Genomic DNA, 21,493 nt, shown 5'->3' on the forward strand with positions numbered 1-21,493 from the left:
CAAATAATCATGAATAACTGACGAAAGCCGAGCAGCCGTAAATAGATCTTGTACATATATTGAAAGCAGGATCGATTGAACGCAAGAGGTACATAGTGTTTACAGTGTTTATGTATTTAAAGGACGGGCAGGCTTTGTTGCATATTCTAACGCATTGCCGAGATCAATGTTTCATCACAGGTATCAACTAAACACAGAAGCCAGAATTCAATATTTCTCATAACGTGTCAATCAACTGACAAAATATCTAGTATACCTCGTAAAAAATATATCCACGAGATAACAGGATATAACAATATCTCTGTCAGAATATTACAGTGACAAACTGTCATAGAGACTGTAAAAAAAGAAGTACCTCCATATTTCTGTAAACAAATTCCGTATAACATTTGTTTGCAGAAATAATGACAATTTTCTAAAATTTGTTTAGATTTATACTGCAATCAAATAGGGATATTCCAATGAATTTATATAAATAAATTTCAACAAAATTATATAATATTGTAACACTGAAATATTACGATGTGATTGTGAAATCAGAGTTTTCTAAATGAAATTTATTGCAAAAATAAATGAAAGACCAATGTCTGTCACCATTACTAGATTGCAATCAAGTAGGATAATGGCAGATAATAACAAGTTAGAAAAATCTAATGCCAAAGAAATGAACGAAGTAGTTTGTCGAGGAAAGTGCCATTCGTAGTTTCCACGGTATTGCGTCCAATTGAACTTCACCGAGTTCTTAATCCTTTTCGCCGTGTTTCCTCTTTAAAGCTTCCGAACGTTCAAAGTAAACTTTGATGCTGAAAACTCTATAATCGATATGGATTTATTTGGATCCGCGAAAATCTAGCATTAACGCGGCGATAAATACGAAGAAATGCATTCGAATGCATAATTACGAAACAAGAAGCTTAATAAACGCATCGCGACAGGGTTAGGAGAAATTGTAATGAATAATTTCGAAATGTTGATCAGTCAGATGTTTCGGAAATGAATTCTTGAAGATGTAATTGCTCGCTACAACTTTGAATGACTTTGATTAATAATTAACCTCTAATCGGTAGCTAACTGACTCGCTAATCAACGTTTTGTGAGCCAATGCGACCCCTACGTTTCCGACTTTAGAAAGCATAGATGCTTCCGATTCTGAATGATTCTGTTTGCTGACTGATTGCCGGTTGACTAGATAACTAACTACTAACTAATCACCAACTTCAGAAGGTACGGTGACCTCGTTTTCGCTGTGTCCATAACACGGTTTCCTTGGAGAGAAGGTGGAATCGCACCTGTTCTGATAATTCACTGGTTGGCAGAAATTTAACAACGATACACGATTTCAATCAGTTCTTGATTATTCCATTGAAGTTCTTCGATATTGTTAAAAATCAATTTCCGCCGTAGCCCATACGGCTACTTTCTAGATCCCTGTAGTTTTCAAGAAGCGCTGAGATAACGAGGATGAATCGAAGCATACACTTTTCGGGTAACATAAAATATCTGGCGAACAGTGTGCCAGGAGGCAAAAGGAAAGGCAAGGGGCGATAGATAACTTCCTTTGTTTCCTTGGGCCCGTCTTGTTTTCCCTTTAGTTCAGTCTCGCGTCACACGACGATTCTAGGAAAAGACGCCCGGCGTCTAGGCTGTCTTTGACTGGCAGTCCCGGAAAAGTGGCGAATACTACAGCTACCGAAGTCAAACGGTGAATACTTCCGTCGATATTTAAATTCCGTGCCGAAAGACGAGGAAGAGGAACGGAAAAGTCGACGACAAGAAGGGTCACGGACGTTGTTTCTCTGACTTTGATCCTTCGAGTAATTACATTCTTTCAGTTCGTAGAACGTCGCCACGTTTTCCAGCTTCGCACCCCCGAAAATCTCCTTTCCTCTATACCCCTTTTACGCTCTTATGAACTATACGCGAGATCCAAGCTACGATTCCGCGTTAATTAAAAATTTCTATAGCAAGTTCCTTAGACATTTCGCTTACCACGTGCCATAATTTTCTTTCTTCATGCTTTCGTGTAACAAAGTAAAGCTCGAGTGCAGACTGTAGATAGGTTCGACCATTCTTCCAGGTGAGAAAGGGTAGAAAAATTTCCATGGCAAAGTCTATGGGGGGGCCAGGGAACGTAGCACCGGGATCCGGGGGTTGCTCGGTGGATAGGAGGTGCGGAGGAAAGGAAGAAAGCAAGGGAAGCATCTGGGCAGACTCGCATGAAAGTTTAAACCGATGTTTTACGATGGCTTTTTGTTTCGCGTGTTTTATTGAGCAGAGAGCGGATATTCACGTCAATCTCGCTCTCTTGCAATCCGCGAGAAACAGCCAAAGAGAAGACTACACCGATCTCTCTTACCCTCTCTTTCCAACCCCTTCCGTTGACTTGGGTTTCCGCCATCCCTTTTCTTCTCCTCTTTCTCTGGTATTCCCTCTGAATCTCTCTCTAGTCCTCCACCATTTTTCATAAAACTTTCAGCATAACCCGGTGCCGCTGTAGGTATATGCAAGCGACAGCAGCCGCCTCCGAGTGCCTCGAAGGAAGATTTTATAGGGTTATAGATTAAAGCCTCGGTATCCTTTTGTACTTCTGAAAGACTGTTTAACGCGCTGAAGAATATGGAATGCCGTTTTGATTACGCGCGTTACAAAGGCCACCTATTCTATCACGATGGAATATTTCTGCTTGGATAGTGGTTGAAAATTCATGTTCATATTAGGACGATTGTGGTCTGTCTCTTTGCCGTTAACAAGTCCTCTTGCTCTGAAATATGGAAAAAAGAGAGGAAAAAGAGAAAGAGATTTCATCTGGGGTCCTCGTAGGGCACTTATCAGTACACTAATAAAGTATCAAAAATATTAATTTTCTTATTCTTAACAGTGATTAGGCACGAATAAGGCATAGTATATTTGTGTATTGAATTACTCTATAAACCTACAAATTAGTGAGTAAAAATTTGCAATGTTTCTTTGCAAAGATAAGCAACTGTCTAATAAAGCATTGACTGTTACTACTTCGCTATATGTCAGTCAAATCGTTGACTTATATCACTTCCAGTAAACAATGATAATTCTTTATTAGTAATTGTTCGACCCGTTGATTGTAGCAGGGGGACAGAGTTATATTTAGGAAGATTTATTTTAATATTCTTGGGTATTTAAGAATATAAATGAAAAATTTATTTAATTATTAATAGGATTAATAGAATTTAATAGAATTCTTTCCAAATTCCAAATTCTTTCCTGCAGCTGTATTGTATCAATTTTCATTTATCGCTTCAACTATCAAGAATTTCAATTACGTATTTATTTATTTCGAAAATTCAACTAAATCTTTCGTTACGTCCAGTACAAAGGACACGAAAAGAACTATCGGATAACCCGAGCCGAAGGTAGAGAGCTCTTTGTGCTCGAAACAAAAGAAGTCTATCTCTAATCCCACGGGGATGTTCCTTAACTAGAAGAGGCAAATGAAGAAGATAATGCCCGAGGAAGAAACGGCAGCTTCCTTTGGGTTTGACCTCCGCTCGAACGGAAAGCCCCGGTAGTCTTTGTCTGTGAAATTAAATGATAAAAACATGTCGTACTTCCGTATCACCTCGACTATGTTCACGACGCTTCTATTCACCTTATTCCTGCCATTATCCCCCTTCTCGCGTGTCTCACCCTCCCCTATATCCCGTTGTCCCGCTTTTAATAAGAGATTTCACCGAAACACGAAGACTTCCTTGTTCGTGCTTCCGTTCTTTTCCAGATACTTTTCTCTGCCCTATGCGCCATGATATCACGACGATACTTTGCATGTATACAGCCTCGAATGAAGGGCCACGAAATTTTATCACTTGTTATATTTATCAAAGTAACAAGAGATACATTTCAACGTTATTGATTTTAGAAACATTTTCCTTTGCACAAAAATAGGGAAAAATAAAAATTTACGATTATTATATTTCCTTGTCAACTGGGTTTTTCATTATACTCGCAATCTATCGCAAAAAATATTTCAACTCCAATTCATCAAATATGCATACGCATAGTTCAAGTAGATAAAACCATCGAACATGATTGTGTGCACGTATGTCGCTATCCGTCCATGGTAGGAGGGTAGAAAATTATATTTAAGACCCTCGTAAATTTGCAACTCGATCGAAACACTTTATCAAATGAAAGAAAAAGAATAAAAATCGAGATTCCTCGTTTAATGGTGAAGTGTGCAAAATCGAGTCTTCAAAGTTATCGAAATCTGAAAATCTCATAAAAGAATTAAAAATTTTAAATCTAGTATATGAAGAATGTTCCGCAGTACCTTTTACTCGATATTGCAGTACAAATTCCAAACGATCGTGAATTAAAGCTCGTTGACGTACCGAATCTCATGAAACACTACCGTCTATCAATTTACACGGCTTATTCTTGCAATAAAAAGGATCGTATGACTCTTGTCTGTTCTTCGTTTCCATGTTTCCAGCCTCTCTAGAAATAGGTCCGATTCTGAATGGATATTTTAAAAAAGACAAGCAATATTTTTAAGCAGACTCAAATAAATTCAGACGAAGTGGATTCAGATTTTTCATAAATACTTTGAAGGATGTTAAACTTCATTTTCAAAGCTCCACGAGCACTGTTCTTTCTACTATCAAATCCAATATAGCTGGCTGAACAAGGGTGTATTTCTATGAGACACACCAGGATGGAATGTCAATCGAGACTGATTCAAAAGCATCGCGTAATAAAAGGGTTACTATTCGATGAGAAAGCAAGAAAGGGCAGATGGAAGGGAAAAGACAACGGTAATCGGTGACATTATCTCAGGATGTCTGACCATGCACGTACATCTTCCACTAGAAGGAACATCCCCCGTTGGCTGGAACCGTTTCGTCGTCTTTCGTGTGTTTCTATCGTCGGCTGTCTTGAACACGCTCAGATCTTGCTCGAACCCCCGCAAGCTACCTGTATCCCATGTCCCGGAAGTTTTTCCAATGATTCCTTGGTTCTTTTGTGTTTAATCTGTGCGCCACGGAGGACAGATGTCAAAGACGGAGGAGAAATATTTATGAACGTCGTGATAACGTTGGTGCACCGTTACGGGGATGGTTTCTGTTATTATGGATTGATATGGTAATTCACTTGGACAGAGAAATGTAATGCAGTTATAAAATACGGAATACGTGTAAGCTATGGGATAATTCTGTTTCTTTTTTTTTTCTGGTTGAGTTTAATATATGAGTCTGCGAGTCTGGTTTGCAGGGGGGAATCAATTTTGTAATAAATTTTATCTAAGGAGAAATAAATCTGTTATGGGTTACGTATGATATATTAACATTATGGGATATTTTATAAGCAGTTCTGGATAAAATACACTTTGGTTTATATCTGCAACCCACCCTCAAATTAGCATTTACCTTTCATTGAAATAGGCAATCATTTTTCAAATGTATTTTGCAAGTAGAAAATTATTCAGAAACTGTTTTTCAAATTTGGAATTATCCTGAAACAAAAATGAAGTTTCCTCAAAAAATTATACGAAATGTTATACATTGACAGTGAAAACTATATTATTTTTTCATTTACTGCTGGTAAAAAACATACTACTTTTCAAATTTTCATATGAATATTTTAATTTTAATTAAAAATATATAAAACTGCCTTGAAACTTTCTTGCAAAAAGAAGCAAACTCTCCGCACGAAATAAATTGTCAAATATAAATAGGAATGCCCGAATTGGGATTCTTTAAATTTCCATAAAAGTATTTTACTCGTGCAATGGAATTTCAACGCGTCAGTACGCTTATCACTAATAAACGAGATGAATGAAGCATAATGTGTATAAAATTCCAGTGCGAGAAAAACGGAAATGTTAAAAGCGGATGCAGTTGTTACGTTCTAATCTGTGGCTGAAGTTGGTTGCAAAGATTAAAAAGATGCAGAGAGAGAAATAAAGCTTTTAATACACAGGGGACCGATGTTTCATATTAAAAGGTAGCACAGACGGAACGTTATTGTAGAAAAATTTAAAATCTTCTGGACGGACGGGCTTAAATGTTAATTTACATGAACGTTCCTGCAGGAAAGTCGTTGAAACGTTTGCTTAGCCTTCTGTAACGAATGCGTCTTCTGCTAATGAAATCATTCATAAAAGAAGCGAACATAAATAACGTCCATGAAATTGGATGCTTCGTCCTGTAATCAGAGTTACGGAAAATTCGTTGGCTGAAAAGGGGGACGAAATGGAGGAAGCGAGAGAGGGCATGACCGGAAGGTCGGTTATTTCCTGAAAGTATTTCATCTGTAAAGCTAAATTTTGTGACGTATCGAGGAGAGTATTTCTTTTGTTCATTGACGAAAAGTAATCTGTCGGTTCGTTGTTGCGTGACAGCTCGAAAAATTAATTCTCTCTGTACGATGAAGCAATATACTTTTTGAAAGGGTCTATGGTTTCAATCGTTGTTTCATCTTCGTAATTTCCTGTGTTTCTCTTTTGCTTTTTATTTTTTTAACTATGCTAGATTGAATGTTGCTGGTTGGTCGGAGGTAATTTTAACATTAGATAGGGAAAGTAAAACTGAAATTAGGCAAAATTTTTTATATAATTTCTTGCTAGTATTTAAATATTCTTTGCTCATAAAACAATTGAAATCCTTAAGAAACGATATCATAAAATTTCATATTGTAATTTCTTATTATAAAATCGGATAAATTCGCATCGGTTTTAACTCCTCATGCTATTCTGTACTAACGAAGTTTACAGCACAGGTTGTAATTAACTTAGATGAATTCATGGAGTTTAAAGTTTCACAGAATGAAAGCTACTTGTCCAATTAACTTCAATCTCTTAAGATAAATAAATACTTTAATCATCTGAAATTGCTAGAAGCAATAACTTGGTACTGGTATGCACCTATGTTTGTTAAGGCGTCAGTGCCTGCTCTCGGACTGGTTTATTTAGATTACAAAGTATCACGTTACTACCTCGATACCCATAGCTGTTCCATCCGAACAAGGAACAACAACAACAACAACAAAAATAAAAACATTGTTCCTTGCTCGTTTGTAGCTTTAGGTTAGCAAGAGCTTTCGGCGAGCAACGTGGCATCATTAAAGCGCGTTTTTCCAGCGGGTCTACCGATTGGTCCACCTTGGAGGCTGCGCATCCGCGCAAGTATGATATTGGCCAGCGCACCGGAAGACAAGGTAACCCTTGTGCCTTGCCATTGGTGAGGGGCGGAGCTAGCCAAAGCTTTCACGAAAGCTCTTTCTCCCTCTTTGTCCAACCCTGAAGCTCTCTTCCCTTGCTTCTAACGTTCCACCCCTCTAGTTGTTGGCTAAACACGAAGGCCTTCGTTGTTGCCGCAATTTAGGTCACTTCTTTCCTCTTTCACCTTGTCGTAGATTTTGTTAACCAGAAGGCTAAACAATAGCCCGTACTTAAAATTGTTTCGATTGATTGGCTTGATTAATTGATAGAATATCGTTGAAGGCATTATTCATCGATTGTATAAATTATGATCTGCAACCGGATGTTCGCGCGAAGGTAAGCATTAGTTCGAACGTTCGGGGTATCCATTACGCTAGGTGGACGATACTTCTCTCGAGGGAGGAGGATCGGGATAAGTCTAAGTGCGCGAAAGAAAAATAGCAGAGGGAAAAGAAAACGGGGATTCGAGGCGAATACGGAGATAGTAAAGTTCTGCTGTAGGTTCTTAATAAATATATTAGCAGCACTGCTAGGACGAAGGAAATGACCCCACCTGTTCCCTCCTGGGGGTGAGATTTTAGTCCCCGACACCGCGAAGTATGCTTAAGATAATCAAGCTTGTCAATAATGGAAGGTACGAGCGAGTAAACAGGTAGGGAAGCGACTTTTTATCTCCCAATTCTATACAGATAGGAATCTCTTGTGCTTTCTGGATTCTTGGATTCTTTCTTTTATTGCTTCTTTATATTTCATTTTGTATACGTTCTGTGATTTGCTTGCCATTCTGAGAAGAAATTTCCCTCCATTGCAAATAAAATATTGGAATTTTGTATAGTACAATAAATCATTGAATACCGATTGCGATAAATTATTGAAATCATATTAAAATTCTTTCTTTTGTGATTTCCCATCTCAGAATATAAGTTATGAATTTCTTCGTAAAAAATTATTATTTTGCATATATCTATTACATCTAATAATAGAGTTATTTAAAAAAGAAATCAAGGTAGAAAATTGATGGTTCGTATCGATATAAAAATCGTTCCGTTTCATCGTGTGGCTCGAGGCTTAATTAAACGAACACCGTGCGCACAAAACTGAATTAACCGGCTAATTGAATAAGCTTTTATAATTGATTTAAATAATTCCTGCTCGTCTAAATTAATTCGCCCGGGGAACTTGGTTATCCTCAGTGGTAACGAAGTCTCGATTCGTTTCTTTCCGCCACCGAACTTTCGAACTACTTTCAGGCTTGATGTCTGCCGGGTCATACGGGACAGGAATGGTCGGTCGCGGTTACCTTTATAGCATATTTAACGAGCCAACGAAACCTTGCCATTCTTATTTCACCTTCAAGGAAAGTTTCTTCTCGATAACCACGCCACGTGCAACGGAACAACTTGATTAGCTTGAATTTAGAAAGTACAACATCAACGGTTTATTAGGAGTCGTTTGCGAGACGACACCGAAACCGCTGCTCTTTCATTAGAAATTAATGAGCGACCTGTCCTCGGGTTCTACTTCTTTCTCGTATTTAGAGAGACACGACAAAAGTTCACCTTTACCCCGCCGCTGGTGAATAAAATATTCGCTCGACGAAACAGCAGCACACCGGTATACACGAATTGTCGGTGAATCAAAATTAAGCTGCTCACCGTCCCAGGCCGGCTAAGAAACTGCGACAGCGATGAGGAATTAAGGGAAACAGAAGGGAAATACCTCTTGGAGATTAGACCGAAGGGACGAATAGAATAGCTGAATCGGTGATTAGCTTTGGGATACACATTTTTCTTCCCTTTGAATCGAGGTCAAGACCTTATGGAAAAGGTTTCTTCTTTTTCAAAAAGAGTCTTCATTGTCTTTATTCCTCATAATTAGTGAAATATTTTGTTGAACTTTTAGCGCTCGGTATATTTCAAGCAAAAATTATTGGGATCCACTGCTAAGATTTAAAAATTAATTTTTTTCGCATGGATTAACTGTCTGCCAATATTTTTTTAATCCACTGTGTTTGATTAAACATTTTGGAATCCTATCAAAATACTTTCTTATTCATTTTCAAACTTCGTACGATAGAAAATTTTCCATGGAACCAGTTTCTGGAAAATTACAATGTAGAAGTTTCGAAACATTTAAAGGAAGCTGAGAAGGGGGTATAATAACACGTATAATACGACAGTTCGTAAGATCCGCCCAACGTTTCGAATCAAACTACTAATGGCAGTTGGCACTCGTCCTTCAGGAGCGATTTTAGTCGAGACGGGTTCGCATTAAAGGTAACCCACGTAGATGTACGATTTCGTACATCTTTAAGTAGAGAGTTACAAGGACCAAGTTAGAACTTGCTCTTAGTACTTCTCCGCGTATTTTCACCATTGATGTTGGTCTTCTTAACTTTGTAATATACTATTTTGGCAAATTCGCTCGTTCTGACTTCTGTAGAGTTTTGTAACAGCAAACGTGGCATCGTTTTATATGCTGTAGATGGAAACTTTCTATAAGGCATAACAAAAATCATAATTATTTATTATATTATCTTTGTGAAAAAATAAAATTCTTTTTTTCCAAAATACTGAGACACTTCTCTTAAGAACTTTCTACATCTCCACGCACTTCGTTTATGATTTTTAAAACGAAATACGGTTCCAGTCGACAGACATCCTCTCGTGGCATCAAAGATTGAACGAAGAAATCCACGGATGCTATCTCTGGTAATCCGTCTCAGATGGAATCTTCGAAGTAGCTGAAATCTCGTGTCTTTACATTAGCAGATCCGAAATGTTCCGGCTTTCATCCCTGCCCTGAAATGCTATTAGTGTTATACGTCATCCGGATGCATTAAGCACCAGGTTTACGATGACGTCTGCCATTTTTCAGGCAGTAATCCCTAATGAAAATTTTCATTAATAATCCATAATTCATAAGTGAAAATATTTTATCGTTGAAACATTCTCAATTTTTGCAAAAATTTGAAAATGTTGAAGGCTTTGGTTGAATTAAGCTTGCTGAACTTTCAATAGCACAACCATGGACCGGGGAATTTTTAATCGCGAAATGTTTAAATTTTTAATAACGCTTGCACCTTGATTGGTAAACCGCGAAAGCAACACCACGAAAGTGTTTTCGACAGAGTTTACCGTTTTCCAACAAGGAAGTAATCGTAAAGCAACGTCCTATTATTACACGCGCCGACGTTATATAGGCCACACCGAGGGAATCTCGTAAGCTGTGCCGGCAAGAAGTATAATTTATCCATTTAAACGCCGCTTTATCGGGAATGTTTTAATCGCTGCACGTGATACCGGCTAGTATACGCCGTTTTTAACTAAACCCTCGCATATATACTTTGCGCTGTTACCTACTATGATAAACGTTTCTAAATGAAAAAAGGACCGTACGCAAGCTCGTATTATTTAAAAGTATATGGGTAACGTGTACGTAGTTGTTTTTAATTGATGCATTTTAATGGGGAGTGCTGGTATTGCTAGGGACGTTGCTACGAAGGGTCTTTGAATATTAGAAATAAAAACAGAAGTCAAAATATCTTTCGTTAGAACAGTGCCATTTTTGTAAGATATAACAAAATTATGGATTTAGAATTTAGTATATCTTACAATTGACTTAATCACTGTGAGATCCAGAGCTATAAGTAGAATAACCAGGACATGGTCAGACATTACTTTACGAATCAGCTCAATCAGCTACTAAAATGTAAGAAAATAATAAAGAAATTTGAAAGTTACCTTCCTAGATTGAGGGTGAAACAACTTATAAAAAAAAAAGAAGTAATAAAGAAAGGATATGATAAGTGATGGAAGAATACAAGTATATTTACTAGAAATATTTCATTCGAGTCACAAACGTCAATTTCTACTAGCCATAATGGTGAACTACTTTTTCATAATTTATCATAGTTAGCTCGCTGAGGGTGCAACCTAGCTATTTCAAATTATCGCACCTTTTTCCCAAGCTGCTATAAATACGCAAGCTATGCAAACATCATTGCATGGAAATTTATGCGATTGTGCATGCATACATGCATACATTACAGAATTTATGTGCGTGTCGATGGTAGTAAACTACACTTTTTTCCGGTAAATTTTTTTTTTTACGTCGAAACGCGGAAACTTATCTCTAGTTTTCTTAATGCGAATTGCAAGCACAAGAAATGCTGCCGCTATTGCGCAAGGAAACTGATTGAAAGGGTTATTTTTTAAACAAAGGAATCTGAATATTTTACCCTCTTTAATGATTAATGAGACTGCGTCTCCTACTATTGTTATAACATTATTAATATCAATCCCCTTGGTATTACTGCAGCATTATTATTAACACACCGGTGCTCTTCAATTTCTCTGCGTTCATTTAGCATTTAATTATTGAATTATTAATTCACGGTACAGCTCACTGCTCGCCCCACAACAGTCAAAATGTTAATCATTGTTGCTCCATATCATAAACATAATAATACAAAAAAAATGCACCGACAGTGCACCTCGGCGACCAGTTGTTATAATTTCATTTCGGTAATTGTATATCGCATACGTGCGTTCCAAAATTAATTAAATTAACGAAAGTATGTGTACATGGTTATTTTACATCCCCGCTGTAGCACACGAGCATGTGTCCGTATGATAATAGTCATGTGTGTGAGATTCCATAGCGTGTAGATACAACGGATAGATAAGTACGTAAGAGTGAGGTTACGATGTGCTAATTGGGTTAAGTGCTCTCTTGCGAAACAGACAACAAATAAGAACATTATAAAGGCCAAATGGACTAAATGGAGTAACTATTCCTTCTATGGTCGCTCCGCTTTTTCGTTTCGCCAAACACGCTTTACATGCTTCTTGTTCATACGCGAGCAATAAACCGCGAACTAGAATGCTGGAGCTTTTCGGTTTCCACATATGTTTCGCCAGTATCTCGTACATTTTAAACACGTGGTTAAATGAGCTCGCATTTATATAAATTTTTCTATGTATTTCATTTTTAACACTTTTATGGTTGCATATTTTATGGAATCGATGGTTCTTTTTATATTAAAAAAGATATTACTAGGAGAATCACATTTGGAAGATCTTAATTTTCAAATTGCTGTTCCACCATAATAATTAAGGGAAATAAAAAGAGAATAAATGTGAAGTGGTTGGAACTTCGCTAAAATTGAAAACACATAGACAAATTGAATATCTGTCGTTATCGATGCTATCGGTAATCCATAAAACTAAATTAAATTTCATTCAATTCAATTTTCAAAATTCTGATTTAATTCCGTTCAGAGATATCGACAGTTGTTCACTGTTTAAAGACAAACACGAAATCATGGAGGAATTTGCTTTTCAGATGAAGACTCCTACTGCAAACAGGGAAAAAGGGAAGAAGGTGCGATAATACTGGACGGTTTGACAAGGAACGGAAGAAAACGGCAAATGAGTGAGTGAGTCAGTTTTATATTTTATGCCGGTCGGGTCGTAATGCTCCGAGATTAGCATAGTACACGATTGTAAAAGCACCCCTTGGCAAAATGCAGAAGCCGCAGAGACAGCACCTTCGCTTCCACCGGCTACAACTGCTTGCCTTTAACGTCCGAGTTTCCCATGTTTTTCGCGACCGCGAAATTATTTTCTGAATTTCTCCGGTTCCTCGACGTTTCTCTCCGCTATCCCTGGCTCGAGCCGCGCAAATGCGTTCGGCTAGACGCGAACGCGGAACGAAAGTTTGCGTGGAAGACGCGGAACCGCAAGGAAGGAATTCTTTTCCGGTATTGTGCCGGATTAGTACCAAGAAAGAAGAAGATTCTAGCAATACAGAAGCTAATGAGTTTGGCTACGACGATGGTGAAGCAGAAACATTTAGACTCGGAATTTTAAATTGTTGAAATATTAATAAGTGGAGGGGAACAAGGGATACTTTACCGAAAAGCAGAGGGTAAAGTTAAAACGTTGTAGGTGATTATTAAACTGGTTAGTGAGTAAGAACGAAATCTTTGATGAAAGACTTTTATAGTAATAATCGTATTACATATCCGATGATAAATAACAATTTTTTCAATTTTGTCACTTTCCACGCGACGTACAACTTGTAAATTAAAATTCCAATGTCACATCAGGGATGACGTACAGTTAGGAAAGATTCCTGATTGAAAGAATCTTAATTTCTAAAATATGAAATAAGGAAGATTCAATGTGTCATTGGTTAAACAGACAGCAGAAGCAATTTATTTTCGTTGGTAGAACACAACGGTGGCTCGTATCGGTGATCAGAGACACGGGTGAGAAATTTTCTCTAATTCGGCCTGATGAGAAATGGACATCCGGGTAGAACCGGAGAGTCGAAGCTCGTATACCGTATCCGTATCGAATCGCATTGCATCGAATCGTATCGTATCGTATCCTATCGTATCGTATCGTGTCCAATGGTATCCTATCGTATCACATCGCGTGGAGTGTGCGCCCGCTTTATTGTTCCATGGAAAAAAGGAAAAGTAGAGGAGGATGGTGCGGAGCCGTGGAGGCAATCCGCGACCGGAAATTTAAAAAGTTGCGCAAATACACAGGCTACCACCGGGGGGAGTTAGATGGGAGCCAAGGGGACGTGGTGCTAGAAGGGGTCGTTTAGTAAGTTCACCGTTGTACAACAGAGACAGACTACCACGGGATATACGTATACTTGGAAGGTTACCCTGGCGAAATTACGTAGTTCGAAGCAATTCGCATCTGAATGACTCGTGAATGATCAAAGCTAGCATGCTACGGACTGATATCCTCTGCTAAATACTTCTCCGAAATACTTGCACTCAATTTCTTTTCTTTCTTTTAAACTGACAGCGGCATACTTAATGCCCTCGAAACTGATACAGATCGTATCGAATGGTTCCTCGTAAATTGAGAGACGTTCCCTCGAGAAATAAAGTGGTTAAAGGCTATTTTAAAAAAAAGTTATTACTGTTCCACAACAATGATTTTCAGTTCTTGTTTCAACTATGCTAGGATCTAGTAGTGTATTGTGTTTTATAGTCTTTTATTAGCTCTTTGGTATTTCAGTATTTTAGAAAATTCTCAAGCGTGAAAGGAACGTTCATATTATATTAAAACTAATTATTAATTATTATTGTTAAATTAACTTTGAAAAATATTCTTCATACAACAAGCAAGAATTTAATAAGAAACTTTCATTGGAGCAATTAAAAATTTCAGTCATCCCTTTGCAAACTTTTACCCTATCCGACACATAAATGTTTTTATTGAACTTAAAAAATGTAAGTAGTTTTGTTATCCAATTTCACGAAGAACGGAAGACCATTAAATTTTTGTTCAAGTAATTTCTGTAAGCCGCTTACAACTTTGGAGTTATCAGTGAAAGGAAAAATGATATTCGTTTATTTTTGACAAAGTTTCACGAGATCTATCAAAATATTAGATAAATTAAATATCTTTACCTATTATTATCGATGTTACTGAATACAGTAATATTGTACATTTTTATTACTTCTTTTCGTGTTATGAACAAATCATGTTTGAGTTTCATGCATTGAAATATTAGCATCGACCATTTAAAATAATTTTCCTTTCCTTTGATATGGCACGAGACTATTACGTTGAAAGATTACAAATTACCCTTTTTAATCGTGCTATCGTATATACTTGAAAAATATATTAACACCAAACGCTTGCCGGAATTTTTTTATACTTGCAAACACGTTGAGCAATTACTGTTCGAATACATTTACATTTCATTATCAATCAATTTTAACGTCATTCTTAATCGAGGAACAATAGGAGTTAATTAAAAGAAGGAACACTTTATAACAAAATATTTATTGACAAGTATATTTCAAGAAAACGTTTAATTGCATGTCGTTTTATGAAACCACGTGAACTTTATCCAATATTTAATATTATAATTTCCAATAATTTTGCTCGTAATTATAAGAACTTTACAATAGAATTTAATGTATGCGGGAAAGTTCGAAAACGTCAGGACATAGTTTTACCTGTACAATAGCTTCGTTGGTGTATCGGAGTCGCTCATAGACGCATGCATGGGCGAAATTATTGCCAATAAATCATCGTGATACCACGGTAGCACACTCTTATTGTTTTAGCTACGAGAGTTACAGCAATGGAGAAATGGATCGTTATTCAATACCGCAAGGAGAACGCGACATGGTACAGCGATTCTCTGATGATTCATGTTTCGCGTCTTCCTTCGATAAATTTTTTTTTCTCACCAGTTTAAACGAAACGATACCCTTTTGTTCAGAGTAGATTTTATTTCTCCATCGTGTTAATTAACAAAATAGTGTATATCAGTTTAAAAAAAAAATGCAAATGTCCTTCGTTTACAAAAGGATTATTATATAACTACTGTTTACTAAAAATTGTTTAAAAAGTAATGTAAACGATAAAAGTGTTATAAATGTGATTTGAATGATAAACGTTTAAGTTTAGTGTATATTTAGTTTCGTGGAGAGCAGTGAAATGTAAATGTACGCGTTGTAAAATTGCATCCGGCCGAATGAAAGCGTTTAATTGGTTTTCACGCTGTTTGCGTTAAACGGAAATTCCTTCGTGGCTGCAATATACCCTACGTAGAGCCGGAAACGTTAATAGAGATTTTTAATTTCCGTGTAATGGAATCAACAAACTGTTATTAATTTCCACATTTGTAACAAAAGGTCTATGGAACGTTTATTATTGGAATTCTTTGAGAAAAAATTACATTCGGTGTTGTTCATAACAAATACAAATATTACATTTTTGACCCTATCATACGATTTTAAAACCAATCTGAACTATATTAACAACAAATTATTAATTAATAAAAGAATAGAAGACTGAATAACCGAATTGAAATTAATGCAATAAATGAATCAAATTTTATTAATATTATTTTATAAAATTAAAAACTAAACTCTTGTGATATATCGATTCTAATTTACAAAATGCCATAAAATTACAAATTTAATTTAATTTGAAAGCTCGAAGAATTAGTTAATGGAGAAAAAATTTAATCGATGAGTAATTATAGGAAATTTTTTAATTAAGAAGCTATTTTTATATTTAATTTTAAGCTTCTATCATTCGTTTAAAACGTCCTCACCCCACTAGATGGTGGAGCGAATTTTTAATGAAACAATAACGGACTGTAATGCCTTAATACCGGCTCGGCCGTTTTTCAAACGCAAAAGCAGCCGTTCTCGAAATTAAATTTCCTTTGTGCCGTCGGTCGTGGATCGGAAGACAATAAAAGAACGACGATTGGTTGTCGATTTTGACAGAGAAAAGTAGAAACAGAAAGGATGATATCACGTATCCGTCGAAGTAGCTGGTCGAAACGAATAACGGAACTTAAACCTCGAGGGGGAGAAAGGAACGCCAAAGAAAAATGGCGGATGAGAAGGCTGTTGGAATAAAATAAAATATCGGATTCACCGTGTATGACTGACACGACGTTTGGTGAAAGATCTGTTTGATGTTTTCTCCATATGCCCGACAGCGATGCCCATTTCTTCTGAACAACGTCTGACCATAATCGTGGAACAACCGGTAAAAGGGGTGATTTCTCATGCAAAATAAATCGAAAATACCAAGCTTTCCTTCTGGGACGATCAATTTTACATTTTATCGAGTACTTACATCACTTGCAAAAGTGAATTTTAAATGATAGAAAAATTGCAGAAGGGATGTTTTCTTATTACAAAAAATAAAAAATAAAAATCTGAAATTTTGTTCTTGAGAAAATTAATTTTAAATGTTTATACTATATTCTTGAAAACTAATCAAAAATAGAAACTTGGGATATCGTTAATTTTTGTTTTCAAACCTCATTTGCATACAACGAATGCATCGGAATAAAAATGATATTTCTGTAATACTCTGACGAGTATAAATTAAACTTTCTCGAAAAAGATTCTAACTTCTTATTCCCTAACATTTTCAGTGATTTTCATAAATACGTGAAAGTTTTGTACCGGTATATTCGCGACGTATTTTTTTCCCCCTGGGGTCTGTAAGCCGTTTGTGACGGCTGGCAAATTAAAAACCGTCCAAGTTTTCAGACCGAACGTGTCTCGACGAACGATTTCAAGTAACGACCGGAATAGAACGGTAAGTGTACAAGTAACGATTTAATAAGGGTGGATCACGCCAAGTTTCCGGCTACCGGGCTATTCTCACGCTTAAGCAAAACTTTGATTTATAATACAACTATACGCGAAACAGCGACAGAAATATTGCAGTGAAATGTAATGCAGAAATTATTTCGAAATTTCATGTAATTTCCTGAAAATATTAGGCCAGTAACTAAATACTAAATTACACCATATTTTAACCCTTTCGTCCGAGAAGATGAATTCTGGTTATCAGGTTTGAAATAAAACATAATTCAGCTATTTTTATTTCAAGTTAGATTTTCTTTTTTTATTATAAATAAAATTATTTGTTGGACGTAGGTTTTGTATGGAAATTTGAATGCTTTATAATAGTTCATAAATTGTTGTACACGCTTCATAGATTTGGGTCACGATTGATTCAACCACCTACATTCTAGGGTTGAAGTTGTAAAGAAAAAATATATTTTTAGAAGGTAAAATATAATCTTGACCCTAGAAATACTAATATCGAATATACACTTAATTTTAAACCGGAAAAAATGAAAATTAATTGAGAATTAATGAAATACTTTAAATTACCTCTTACGTTTGAGAATTTCGCATTCTTCTTATAACTTCAATCCTCCTGTCTTCTTCATCAAAATTATATAATAAATGAAAAGAATGGATGAAAGGAGGCATTTGCCTGGTCGTTTATGACTTTTTCAAACCTTCGTTGAGTTCTGTCACCTTCTGTCATCATTTATAATCAAGAATATAATGAGTCAGAGACAGATCTGTTGACTTTTAAGTTTCGTTCGATCATGGTTACGACCGTACTTCCAACCAGACGTTCCCATTCCACCATTATGAATATTTACGAACCTATTTCCGCGTCACCCTTGCAATTTCTCAAGCATTATAAATGTAGAAACGATTGAGGGAAAAATTCAGTGTGACAAATGAGAAAACATATTAATCAGAATAATTAAAAAATTGCAGAACTGCAAATGTTAATTAATTTTTCAAAGTTAGGTGTTTATAATATTCTTCTTTTTACCTTGAAATATTTTTCAAAGACTATAAAATATCATTTTCTTTCTTGACCTTAATAAGTAGTTCTACACTTAACTTCCACTATTTTGAACAAGCCACTCTTAACTTTGAGTGCTCTTACCTTTGACTATTCTTAACCCTCCACCACCCCTTTCCATTTATCGTTTCGTTACATCTCCGTTTCCTCTTTCTTCGTATTTCCCATCACTTCTTTCTCCTAGGAAATGAACATACTAAAAAAAATTTTCCGGCTATATTCTGATATGACAGGCAATCATTGTTAGGCAGTGTAACGAACATGCTAAACGTCGCGATATCGAAAGAAGCCGGATTAAAAGGAACAGTTCTCGCTTCTCTAATACGCCAAGCGTTTCTCTTGGTAAACGTCGGCAATATTCATTAATGAATATTTAAGTAAGATGAAGGTCGTTGAACTTTCTTACGTACGGTTTAATGCACGTGCGTTACTCGCGAATGCACGAAACGATCGATATGTGTGCCATGCATACGTGTCTTAACGTCGTGTAAATATACACGCGTATACGCGATGTTTATATACTTGTCACATGAATTGTACACGCGTGAACACTTGGGGGAAACCTCAGCTTTGTAGAAGGCTGGTACACACAGATATTCCAACGATATTAACAATGCAACGCGTACCACGACCACGCACAGAATGCATAAGCCGCGATTTAACAACTGCCAGAAAGATTATTCCGTTCTATTAGAGGAAATGTTTCAGGCATTTCCGGTTACCCAGTAATCATATGTAGACGTTAACCGTGACATTTCCCGTCGTTTGAATACCTACACGCGGAAACAGCCGGTTATTTCTCTCCGAGATTTATTATTCTATTAGCCGACACTGATACCTGAGAAAATTTACAAAAATAATCGTTTATTGATCCTTGAATCGTTGATTTTTATATAAATAGCATAAAATTTGAAAGATAAAAATGAGGTTCCTTGAGGGTTGGGGGGTAGTAATACGTTAAAAACCGAACGATTTCGCGGAGAGATATTACAAAGGAAAGTACCAGACGAAGCTGATGCAAATCTAAATTGGCAAACAGAAATCCCGTTGCCATAGCGTTAACGCAACCTCGGCTAATAAATCAGCTTTAATTCTTAAGACGAAGTAATGTTCTGAAACGCTGACTCTAACAAGACAATACGAACTCGGGGAACGATTAAACATCCGGCGAAGCAAACATGCAGACGAGAGTTTTCGTGATGTTTCATTTTAATCTGAGTTTCTCACCGAGTTGTTCTTCGCTCCTGTCTCTGCTCACGGTGTAGACCTCCTCTCCTCGTTAAGGAGATACACGAGCCCCGACCTTGTAAGTTAGTCCCGGACTCTTGATTCCCGACTTCTCCATAGCCTTCTAATATCTTGGAAACTGTTATCTTCAACTACTGCTATTTACTTTGTACTATCTATTGTAGTATTCTTCCCTATACCTCGGATTTCTTATCGAAATGAAATTTTTGCATATTTTGAATACCTATATTTGTATTAAATGGTTTTAGAATTTTATTTTACATTTAGAAATATTGATATTTCTATCAAATGTGCTAGAATTTATTGGTGTATCGTCAGTGAAGTTATTTTTAATAAGGTTCTGAAACTTTCATCCTTTTTCACATTTAGCAATAGTATATTTCTATTAGAGAGCAGAGTTTCGTGGTTCTTTCGCGTGGCCATGTATGTACATAAAATAATAACAAGGATCCTTATAAGAGACGATTGTAGCCGCAGGCATCGAAAACGTTCTTTCCATCAGGCATAGAAGTCATAACGAATATAACAAGGGAAACATTCGAAAGAAAAACAGATCGTCGACGTGAAATAATAAGATCCGTTTCGTATTCTCTGATTCTCCTATACATTCCATTAAACAGTAACTTGTTTCGTCTTACTATTCAGAAATCTGACGACTTTAAAGCAAGTTTTCTCCGTATAATTAGATCTTATGGATCTTGCGTACACCGTGCACCATTTAGATTAATTACCTTAATTATACGCGAGACACCGTGGCTCTCAGTTCATTTTGCAAAAAGCCCTGGTTTAACGTCTCATTCGAGTAATTTTCTGCAAATTTTAGCTAGAATTAAAGTTAACTTTCAACGACAATGTACGCGTTCATGCTATTTCCACGGGATGGAACAATAATAACTTTCGATGATTACTCTTTCCATTTAATCATTGCATTATACAAAATTAGTGGTACCTAATTTTCCATTTAAAAACAAAAATTTTTTGGAAATGTTACTTTTTCAAATAATAATCTATTTCTATAAAGAAATTGTAACGAATGCTTCAAAGTCTTCTGATTGAGAAGAGTTTGATTGAAATTACGATCAATATCACAATCGACGTTTCCCTTTTATTCATCAGAAGTGATGTAAAGAAGACGAACCTTGTGTAAAGGGAAATGTTTTCACGAAGGAGAAAATATTTTGTGCTGTTCCGGCACAGATAATTATGGACTAAATAAACAAACGTTACGTCTTCGCTGGAAGTTTCACCATCTTCCGTATGAAGAGGAATGAGTTCAGCGTAACTAAGGGGAGAAGCATACATCCTGATGAGAAATTCTGAAGCGTAAACTTCGAGAACATCCGTTTTTATACGGTACAATTTGCGCTCATGACGTGAAGCAGTAACTTTTCTCGTGTATTAAACCGTGCCAACCGCAAGCATTTCCCTGCCCATACTTCCTTAATTAAAATATTAAATCTGCAAGTACCTTTGTGACGGATAAGAATTCTAAAAAACTATGGATGTATACCATACTGATATTGATCTACTTTCCTCGATACTGTGCATCCAACTTAGGGAGTAACAAGTAGTCAAACCCGACATTAGTCAGACTTAAGAATCAAAGCTGGCAATACTCAACATTTATGCAGTTATTTTAATCATTACTTCTGTTTTTATTACAAAAAATAAAATCAGCATTAAAGTAATAGATCTTTCACCAGAAAGATGAAGTACATTTAAAATTCTGAAGATTAGCAATTGATGAAATAAGGTACTCCTGTATCAGTGATTCTCAGGAGGCTGCGGTCGGTTCGCCAGGAAACCGGAAGGTCGTTAGTTAAAATTGAAGGAAGAGGAAAAAAGGTGAGGAAGGTTAGGTAAT

General features: G+C 36.4%; 1 protein-coding gene and 1 long non-coding RNA gene across 6 annotated transcripts in view; one reads left to right on the forward strand and one right to left on the reverse strand.

Annotated features, from left to right (window-relative positions):
• LOC114879544 (nucleolysin TIAR) overlaps window positions 1–21,493 on the reverse strand; it is a 354,927-nt gene that overhangs the window by 215,699 nt on the left and 117,735 nt on the right. The gene's annotated exons all lie outside the window — the stretch shown is intronic.
• LOC114879585 overlaps window positions 1–21,493 on the forward strand; it is a 40,040-nt gene that overhangs the window by 8,961 nt on the left and 9,586 nt on the right. The window contains exon 2 of the long non-coding RNA XR_003789927.2: window positions 12,539–12,628. This is a non-coding gene — a long non-coding RNA (uncharacterized LOC114879585). The remainder of the gene's footprint in view (window positions 1–12,538; window positions 12,629–21,493) is intronic.

Source organism: Osmia bicornis, chromosome 4, assembly GCF_907164935.1.
Source record: "Osmia bicornis bicornis chromosome 4, iOsmBic2.1, whole genome shotgun sequence".
Classification (NCBI taxonomy): Eukaryota; Metazoa; Arthropoda; class Insecta; order Hymenoptera; family Megachilidae; genus Osmia; species Osmia bicornis.